The following is a 12,265-nucleotide window of genomic DNA, read 5'->3' as shown; positions in this document are numbered from 1 at the left end:
TTAACGATACGAGTCATTCCTGTTTATGATACGAGTCATTCCTGTTCATGATACAAGTCATTGCTATTAATGATATGAGTCATTCCTGTTAACGATACGAGTCATTCCTATTAACGATTCGAGTCATTCCTGTTCACGATACGAGTCATTCCTGTTTATGATGCGAGTCATTCCTGTTCACGACATGAGTCATCCCTATTAATGATACGAGTCATTCCTATTAAGGATATGAGTCATTCCTGTTTACGATACGAGTCATTCTTGTTCATTATACGAGTCATTCCTATTCACGATACGAGTCATTCCTGTTTACGATACGAGTCATTCCTGTTCATGATATGAGTCATTCCTATTAATGATACGCGTCATTCCTATTAACGAAACGACTCATTCCTGTTTACGATACGAGTCATTCTTGTGCATGATACGAGTCATTCCTATTAACGATACGAGTCATTCCTGTTTACGATACGAGTCATTCCTATTAATGATACAAGTCATTCCTTTTTACGATACAAGTCATTCCTATTAAAGATACGAGTCATTCCTGTTCACGATATTAGTCATTCCTATTAACGATACGAGTCATTCCTATTTATGATACGAGTCATTCCTGTTCATGATACAAGTCATTGCTATTAATGATATGAGTCATTCCTGTTAACGATACGAGTCATTCCTATTAACGATACGAGTCATTCCTGTTCACGATACGAGTCATTCCTATTAACGATACGAGTCATTCCTGTTCATGATGCAAGTCATTCCTGTTCACGACATGAGTCATCCCTATTAATGATACGAGTCATTCCTATTAACGATATGAGTCATTCCTTTTTACGATATGAGTCATTCCTATTAATGATACGAGTCATTCCTATTAACGATACGAGTCATTCCTGTTTACGATATGAGTCATTCCTAATAATGATACAAGTCATTCCTGTTTACGATACGAGTCATTCCTGTTCATGATACGAGTCATTCCTATTAATGATACAAGTCATTCCTGTTCACGATACGAGTCGTTCCTATTAACGATACAAGTCATTCCTGTTTACGATATGAGTCATTCCTATTAATTATACAAGTCATTCCTGTTTACGATACGAGTCATTCCTATTAAAGACACGAGTCATTCCTGTTTACGATATTAGTCATTCCTATTAACGATACGAGTCATTCCTGTTTATGATACGAGTCATTCCTTTTCATGATACAAGTCATTGTTATTAATGACATGACTCATTCCTGTTAACGATACGAGTCATTCCTATTAACGATACGAGTCATTCCTATTCACGATACGAGTCATTCCAGTTTATGATGCGACTCATTCCTGTTCACGACATGAGTCATCCCTATTAATGATACGAGTCATTCCTATTAACGATATGAGTCATTCCTGTTTACTATATGAGTCAGTCCTATTAATGATACGAGTCATTCCTATTATCGATACGAGTCATTCCTGTTTACGATACGAGTCATTCTTGTTCATGATATGAGTCATTCCTATTCACGATACGAGTCATTCCTGTTTACGATACGAGTCATTCCTATTATCGAGTCATTCCTGTTCATGATATGAATGATTCCTATTAATGATACGCGTCATTCCTATTAACGATACGACTCATTCCTGTTTACGATACGAGTCATTCCTATTAACCATACGAGTCATTCCTGTTTACGATACGAGTCATTCCTATTAATGATACAAGGCATTCCTGTTTACGATACGAGTCATTCCTATTAAAGATACGAGTCATTCCTGTTCACAATATTAGTCATTCCTATTAACGATACGAGTCATTCCTATTTATGATACGAGTCATTCCTGTTCATGATACAAGTCATTGCTATTAATGATATGAGTCATTCCTGTTAACGATACGAGTCATTCCTATTAACGATACGAGTCATTCCTGTTCACGATATGAGTCATTCCTATTAACGATACGAGTCATTCCTATTAACGATACGAGTCATTCCTGTTTACGATACGAGACATTCTTGTTCATGATACGAGTAATTCCTATTAACGATACGAGTCATTCCTGTTTACGATACGAGTCATTCCTATTAATGATACAAGTCATTCCTGTTTACGATACGAGTCATTCCTGTTCATGATACGAGTCATTCCTGTTCACGATATGAGTCATTCCGATTAATGATACGAGTCATTCCTGTTCACGATATGAGTCATCCCTATTAACGATACGAGTCATTCCTGTTTACGATACAAGTCATTCCTATTAACGAGTCATTCCTGTTCATGATATGAGTCATTCCTATTAATGATACGAGTCATTCCTATTAAAGACAAGAGTCATTCCTGTTTACGATACGAGTCATTCGTATTAATGATACGAGTCATTCCTGTTTACGATAAGAGTCATTCCTATTAACGAGTCATTCCTGTTCACAATATGAGTCATTCCTATTGACGAAACGAGTCATTCCTGTTCATGATACGAGTCATTCCTGTTCACGATACGAATCATTCCTGTTCATGATACGAGTTATTCCTATTAACGAGACGAGTAATTTGTATTAATGACACGAGTCATTCCTATTAAAGATACGAGTCATTCCTGTTCACAATATTAGTCATTCCTATTAACGATACGAGTCATTCCTATTTATGATACGAGTCATTCCTGTTCATGATACAAGTCATTGCTATTAATGATATGAGTCATTCCTATAAATGATACGAGTCATTCCTATCATCGATACGAGTCATTCCTGTTTACGATACGAGTCATTCTTGTTCATGATATGAATGATTCCTATTAATTATACGCGTCATTCCTATTAACGATACGACTCATTCCTGTTTACGATACGAGTCATTCTTGTGCATGATACGAGTCATTCCTATTCACGATACGAGTCATTCCTGTTTACGATATGAGTCATTCCTATTATCAAGTCATTCCTGTTCATGATATGAATGATTCCTATTAATGATACGCGTCATTCCTATTAACGATACGACTCATTCCTGTTTACGATACGAGTCATTCTTGTGCATGATACGAGTCATTCCTATTAACCATACGAGTCATTCCTGTTTACGATACGAGTCATTCCTATTAATGATACAAGGCATTCCTGTTTACGATACGAGTCATTCCTATTAAAGATACGAGTCATTCCTGTTCACAATATTAGTCATTCCTATTAACGATACGAGTCATTCCTATTAACGATACGAGTCATTCCTGTTTACGATACGAGACATTCTTGTTCATGATACGAGTAATTCCTATTAATGATACGAGTCATTCCTGTTTACGATACGAGTCATTCCTATTAATGATACATGTCATTCCTGTTTACGATACGAGTCATTCCTGTTCATGATACGAGTCATTCCTGTTCACGATATGAGTCATTCCGATTAATGATACGAGTCATTCCTGTTCACGATATGAGTCATTCCTATTAACGATACGAGTCATTCCTGTTTACGATATGAGTCATTCCTATTAACGAGTCATTCCTGTTCATGATATGAGTCATTCCTATTACTGATACGAGTCATTCCTATTAAAGATAAGAGTCATTCCTGTTTACGATACGAGTCATTCGTATTAACGATACGAGTCATTCCTGTTTACGATAAGAGTCATTCCTATTAACGAGTCATTCCTGTTCACAATATGAGTCATTCCTATTGACGAAACGTGTCATTGCTGTTCATGATACGAGTCATTCCTGTTCACGATACGAATCATTCCTGTTCATGATACGAGTTATTCCTATTAACGAGACGAGTAATTTGTATTAATGACACGAGTCATTCCTATTAACGATACGAGTCATTGCTAGTAACGATACAAGTCATTCCTGTTCATGATACGAGTCATTCCTATTAACGATACGAGTCATTCCTGTTCACGATACGAGTCATTCCTATTAACTATAAGAGTCGTTCCTGTTTACGATACGAGTCATTCCTATTAATGATACAAGGCATTCCTGTTTACGATACGAGTCATTCCTATTAAATATACGAGTCATTCCTGTTCACAATATTAGTCATTCCTATTAACGATACGAGTCATTCGTATTTATGATACGAGTCATTCCTGTTCATGATACAAGTCATTGCTATTAATGATATGAGTCATTCCTGTTAACGATACGAGTCATTCCTATTAACGATACGAGTCATTCCTGTTCACGATATGAGTCATTCCTATTAACGATACGAGTCATTCCTATTAACGATACGAGTCATTCCTGTTTACGATACGAGACATTCTTGTTCATGATACGAGTAATTCCTATTAACGATACGAGTCATTCCTGTTTACGATACGAGTCATTCCTATTAATGATACAAGTCATTCCTGTTTACGATACGAGTCATTCCTGTTCATGATACGAGTCATTCCTGTTCACGATATGAGTCATTCCGATTAATGATACGAGTCATTCCTGTTCACGATATGAGTCATTCCTATTAACGATACGAGTCATTCCTGTTTACGATACGAGTCATTCCTATTAACGAGTCATTCCTGTTCATGATATGAGTCATTCCTATTAATGATACGAGTCATTCCTATTAAAGATAAGAGTCATTCCTGTTTACGATACGAGTCATTCGTATTAACGATACAAGTCATTCCTGTTTACGATAAGAGTCATTCCTATTAACGAGTCATTCCTGTTCACAATATGAGTCATTCCTATTGACGAAACGAATCATTCCTGTTCATGATACGAGTCATTCCTGTTCATGATACGAGTTATTCCTATTAACGAGACGAGTAATTTGTATTAATGACACGAGTCATTCCTATTAACGATACGAGTCATTGCTAGTAACAATACAAGTCATTCCTGTTCATGATACGAGTCATTCCTGTTCATGATACGAGTTATTCCTATTAACGAGACGAGTAATTTGTATTAATGACACGAGTCATTCCTATTAACGATACGAGTCATTGCTAGTAACGATACAAGTCATTCCTGTTCATGATACGAGTCGTTCCTATTAACGATACGAGTCGTTCCTGTTTACGATACGAGTCATTCCTATTAATGATACAAGTCATTCCTGTTTACGATACGAGTCATTCCTATTAAAGATACGAGTCATTCCTGTTCACGATATTAGTCATTCCTGTTCATGATACGAGTTATCCTTATTAACGCGACGAGTCATTTGTATTAATGACACGAGTCATTTCTGTGTACGATACGAGTAATTCCTGTTTACAATACGAGTCATTCCTATTAACGATACGAGTCATTCCTGTTCACGATACGAGTCATTGCTAGTAACGATACAAGTTGTTCCTGTTCATGATACGAGTCATTCCTATTAACGATACAAGTCATACCTATTAACGATACGACTCATTCCTGTTTACGATACAAGTCATTCCTATTAACGATACGACTCATTCCTGTTTACGATACGAGTCATTCCTATTAATGATACAAGGCATTCCTGTTTACGATACGAGTCATTCCTATTAAAGATACGAGTCATTCCTGTTCACAATATTAGTCATTCCTATTAACGATACGAGTCATTCCTATTTATGATACGAGTCATTCCTGTTCATGATACAAGTCATTGCTATTAATGATATGAGTCATTCCTGTTAACGATACGAGTCATTCCTATTAACGATACGAGTCATTCCTGTTCACGATATGAGTCATTCCTATTAACGATACGAGTCATTCCTATTAACGATACGAGTCATTCCTGTTTACGATACGAGACATTCTTGTTCATGATACGAGTAATTCCTATTAACGATACGAGTCATTCCTGTTTACGATACGAGTCATTCCTATTAATGATACAAGTCATTCCTGTTTACGATACTAGTCATTCCTATTAAAGATACGGCTCATTCCTGTTCACGATATTAGTCATTCCTATTAACGATACGAGTCATTCCTGTTTATGATACGAGTCATTCCTGTTCATGATACAAGTCATTGCTATTAATGACATGAGTCATTCCTGTTAACGATACGAGTCATTCCTATTAACGATTCGAGTCATTCCTGTTCACGATACGAGTCATTCCTATTCACGATACGAGTCATTCCTGTTTATGATGCGAGTCATTCCTGTTCACGACATGAGTCATCCCTATTAATGATACGAGTCATTCCTATTAACGATACGAGTCATTCCTGTTTACGATACGAGTCATTTTTGTTCATGATACGAGTCATTCCTATTCATTATACGAGTCATTCCTGTTTACGATACGAGTCATTCCTATTATCGAGTCATTCCTGTTCATGATATGAATCATTCCTATTAATAATACGCGTCATTCCCATTAACGATACGACTCATTCCTGTTTACGATACGAGTCATTCCTATTAACGATACGAGTCATTCCTGTTTACGATACGAGTCATTCCCATTAATGATACAAGTCATTCCTGTTTACGATACAAGTCATTCCTATTAAAGATGCGAGTCATTCCTGTTCACGACATGAGTCATCCCTATTAATGATACGAGTCATTCCTATTAATGATACAAGGCATTCCTGTTTACGATACGAGTCATTCCTATTAAAGATACGAGTCATTCCTGTTCACAATATTAGTCATTCCTATTAACGATACGAGTCATTCCTATTTATGATACGAGTCATTCCTGTTCATGATACAAGTCATTGCTATTATTGATATGAGTCATTCCTGTTAACGATACGAGTCATTCCTATTAACAATACGAGTCATTCCTGTTCACGATATGAGTCATTCCTATTAACGATACGAGTCATTCCTATTAACGATACGAGTCATTCCTGTTTACGATACGAGACATTCTTGTTCATGATACGAGTAATTCCTATTAACGATACGAGTCATTCCTGTTTACGATACGAGTCATTCCTATTAATGATACAAGTCATTCCTGTTTACGATACTAGTCATTCCTATTAAAGATACGGCTCATTCCTGTTCACGATATTAGTCATTCCTATTAACGATACGAGTCATTCCTGTTTATGATACGAGTCATTCCTGTTCATGATACAAGTCATTGCTATTAATGACATGAGTCATTCCTGTTAACGATACGAGTCATTCCTATTAACGATTCGAGTCATTCCTGTTCACGATACGAGTCATTCCTATTCACGATACGAGTCATTCCTGTTTATGATGCGAGTCATTCCTGTTCACGACATGAGTCATCCCTATTAATGATACGAGTCATTCCTATTAACGATACGAGTCATTCCTGTTTACGATACGAGTCATTTTTGTTCATGATACGAGTCATTCCTATTCATTATACGAGTCATTCCTGTTTACGATACGAGTCATTCCTATTATCGAGTCATTCCTGTTCATGATATGAATCATTCCTATTAATAATACGCGTCATTCCCATTAACGATACGACTCATTCCTGTTTACGATACGAGTCATTCCTATTAACGATACGAGTCATTCCTGTTTACGATACGAGTCATTCCCATTAATGATACAAGTCATTCCTGTTTACGATACAAGTCATTCCTATTAAAGATGCGAGTCATTCCTGTTCACGACATGAGTCATCCCTATTAATGATACGAGTCATTCCTATTAACGATATGAGTCATTCCTTTTTACGATATGAGTCATTCCTATTAATGATACGAGTCATTCCAATTAACGATACGAGTCATTCCTGTTTACGATACGAGTCATTCTTGTTCATGATACGAGTCATTCCTATTCACGATATGAGTCATTCCTATTAATGATACGCGTCATTCCTATTAACGATACGACTCATTCCTGTTTACGATACGAGTTATTCCTATTATCGAGTCATTCCTGTTCATGTTATGAGTCATTCCTATTAATGATACGCGTCATTCCTATTAACGATACGACTCATTCCTGTTTACGATACGAGTCATTCTTGTGCCTGATACGAGTCATTCCTATTAACGATACGAGTCATTCCTGTTTACGATACGAGTCATTCCTATTAATGATACAAGTCATTCCTGTTTACGATACGAGTCATTCCTATTAAAGATACGAGTCATTCCTGTTCACGATATTAGTCATTCCTATTAACGATACGAGTCATTCCTATTTATGATACGAGTCATTCCTGTTCATGATACAAGTCATTGCTATTAATGATATGAGTCATTCCTGTTAACGATACGAGTCAATGCTATTAACGATACGATTCATTCCTGTTCACGATACGAGTCATTCCTATTAACGATACGAGTCATTCCTGTTCATAATGCAAGTCATTCCTATTAAAGATACGAGTCATCCCTATTAATGATACGAGTCATTCCTATTAACGATATGAGTCATTCCTGTTTACGATATGAGTCATTCCTGTTTACAATACGAGACATTCTTGTTCATGATACGACTCATTCCTATTAACGATACGAGTCATTCCTGTTTACGATATGAGTCATTCCTATTAATGATACAAGTCATTCCTGTTTACGATACGAGTCATTCCTGTTCATGATACGAGTCATTCCTATTAACGATACAAGTCATTCCTGTTCAAGATACGAGTCGTTCCTATTAACGATACGAGTCGTTCCTGTTTACGATACGAGTCATTCCCATTAATGATACAAGTCATTCCTGTTTACGATACGAGTCATTCCTATTAATGATACAAGTCATTCCTGTTTACGATACGAGTCATTCCTATTAAAGATACGAGTCATTCCTGTTTACGATATTAGTCATTCCTATTAACGATACGAGTCATTCCTGTTTATGATACGAGTCATTCCTGTTCATGATACAAGTCATTGCTATTAATGACATGAGTCATTCCTGTTAACGATACGAGTCATTCTTGTGCACGATACGAGTCATTCCTGTTTACGATACGAGTCATTCCTATTAATGATACAAGTCATTCCTGTTTACGATACGAGTCATTCCTATTAAAGATGCGAGTCATTCCTGTTCACGACATGAGTCATCCCTATTAATGATACGAGTCATTCCAATTAACGATATGAGTCATTCCTGTTTACGATATGAGTCATTCCTATTAATGATACGAGTCATTCCTATTAACGATACGAGTCATTCCTGTTTACGATACGAGTCATTCCTGTTTACGATACGAGTCATTCCTATTATCGAGTCATTCCTGTTCATGATATGAATGATTTCTATTAATGATACGCGTCATTCCTATTAACGATACGAGTCATTCCTGTTTACGATACGAGTCATTCTTGTGCATGATACGAGTCATTCCTATTAACGATACGAGTCATTCCTGTTTACGATACGAGTCATTCCTATTAATGATATAAGGCATTCCTGTTTACGATACGAGTCATTCCTATTAAAGATACGAGTCATTCCTGTTCACAATATTAGTCATTCCTATTAACGATACGAGTCATTCCTATTTATGATACGAGTCATTCCTGTTCATGATACAAGTCATTGCTATTAATGATATGAGTCATTCCTGTTAACGATACGAGTCATTCCTGTTCATGATGCAAGTCATTCCTGTTCACGACATGAGTCATCCCTATTAATGATACGAGTCATTCCTATTAACGATATGAGTCATTCCTGTTTACGATGTGAGTCATTCCTATTAATGATACGAGTCATTCCTATTAACGATACGAGTCATTCCTGTTTACGATTCGAGTCATTTTTGTTCATGATACGAGTCATTCCTATTCACGATACGAGTCATTCCTGTTTACGATACGAGTCATTCCTATTATCGAGTCATTCCCGTTCATGATATGAATCATTCCTATTAAAAATACGCGTCATTCCCATTAACGATACGACTCATTCCTGTTTACGATACGAGTCATTCCTATTAACGATACGAGTCATTCCTGTTTACGATACGAGTCATTCCCATTAATGATACAAGTCATTCCTGTTTACGATACGAGTCATTCCTATTAAAGATGCGACTCATTCCTGTTCACGACATGAGTCATCCCTATTAATGATACGAGTCATTCCTATTAACGATATGAGTCATTCCTTTTTACGATATGAGTCATTCCTCTTAATGATACGAGTCATTCCTATTAACGATACGAGTCATTCCTGTTTACGATACGAGTCATTCTTGTTCATGATACGAGTCATTCCTATTCACGATATGAGTCATTCCTATTAATGATACGCGTCATTCCTATTAACGATACGACTCATTCCTGTTTACGATACGAGTCATTCCTATTATCGAGTCATTCCTGTTCATGATATGAGTCATTCCTATTAATGATACGCGTCATTCCTATTAACGATACGACTCATTCCTGTTTACGATACGAGTCATTCTTGTGCCTGATACGAGTCATTCCTATTAACGATACGAGTCATTCCTGTTTACGATACGAGTCATTCCTATTAATGATACAAGTCATTCCTGTTTACGATACGAGTCATTCCTATTAAAGATACGAGTCATTCCTGTTCACGATATTAGTCATTCCTATTAACGATACGAGTCATTCCTATTTATGATACGAGTCATTCCTGTTCATGATACAAGTCATTGCTATTAATGATATGAGTCATTCCTGTTAACGATACGAGTCAATGCTATTAATGATACGATTCATTCCTGTTCACGATACGAGTCATTCCTATTAACGATACGAGTCATTCCTGTTCATGATGCAAGTCATACCTGTTCACGACATGAGTCATCCCTATTAATGATACGAGTCATTCCTATTAACGATATGAGTCATTCCTGTTTACGATATGAGTCATTCCTGTTTACGATACGAGACATTCTTGTTCATGATACGACTCATTCCTATTAACGATACGAGTCATTCCTGTTTACGATTTGAGTCATTCCTATTAATGATACAAGTCATTCCTGTTTACGATACGAGTCATTCCTGTTCATGATACGAGTCATTCCTATTAACGATACAAGTCATTCCTGTTCATGATACGAGTCGTTCCTATTAACGATACGAGTCGTTCCTGTTTACGATACGAGTCATTCCCATTAATGATACAAGTCATTCCTGTTTACGATACGAGTCATTCCTATTAATGATACAAGTCATTCCTGTTTACGATATGAGTCATTCCTATTAAAGATACGAGTCATTCCTGTTTACGATATTAGTCATTCCTATTAACGATACGAGTCATTCCTGTTTATGATACGAGTCATTCCTGTTCATGATACAAGTCATTGCTATTAATGACATGAGTCATTCCTGTTAACGATACGAGTCATTCTTGTGCATGATACGAGTCATTCCTATTAACGATACGAGTCATTCCTGTTTACGATACGAGTCATTCCTATTAATGATACAAGTCATTCCTGTTTACGATACGAGTCATTCCTATTAAAGATGCGAGTCATTCCTGTTCACGACATGAGTCATCCCTATTAATGATACGAGTCATTCCTATTAACGATATGAGTCATTCCTGTTTACGATATGAGTCATTCCTATTAATGATACGAGTCATTCCTATTAACGATACGAGTCATTCCTGTTTACGATACGAGTCATTCTTGTTCATGATACGAGTCATTCCTATTCACGATACGAGTCATTCCTGTTTACGATACGAGTCATTCCTATTATCGAGTCATTCCTGTTCATGATATGAATGATTTCTATTAATGATACGCGTCATTCCTATTAACGATACGAGTCATTCCTGTTTACGATACGAGTCATTCTTGTGCATGATACGAGTCATTCCCATTAACGATACGAGTCATTCCTGTTTACGATACGAGTCATTCCTATTAATGATCAAAGGCATTCATGTTTACGATACGAGTCATTCCTATTAAAGATACGAGTCATTCCTGTTCACAATATTAGTCATTCCTATTAACGATACGAGTCATTCCTATTTATGATACGAGTCATTCCTGTTCATGATTCAAGTCATTGCTATTAATGATATGAGTCATTCCTGTTAACGATACGAGTCATTCCTGTTCATGATGCAAGTCATTCCTGTTCACGACATGAGTCATCCCTATTAATGATACGAGTCATTCCTATTAACGATATGAGTCATTCCTGTTTACGATGTGAATCATTCCTATTAATGATACGAGTCATTCCTATTAACGATACGAGTCATTCCTGTTTACGATACGAGACATTCTTGTTCATGATACGCGTCATTCCTATTAACGATACGAGTCATTCCTGTTTACGATATGAGTCATTCCTATTAATGATACAAGTCATTCCTGTTTACGATACGAGTCATTCC

The sequence above is a fragment of the Telmatherina bonti genome, assembly GCF_933228915.1.
Source record: "Telmatherina bonti genome assembly, chromosome: 20".
NCBI classification, from domain to species: Eukaryota; Metazoa; Chordata; class Actinopteri; order Atheriniformes; family Telmatherinidae; genus Telmatherina; species Telmatherina bonti.
Note: the sequence above shows the minus strand (reverse complement) of the source record.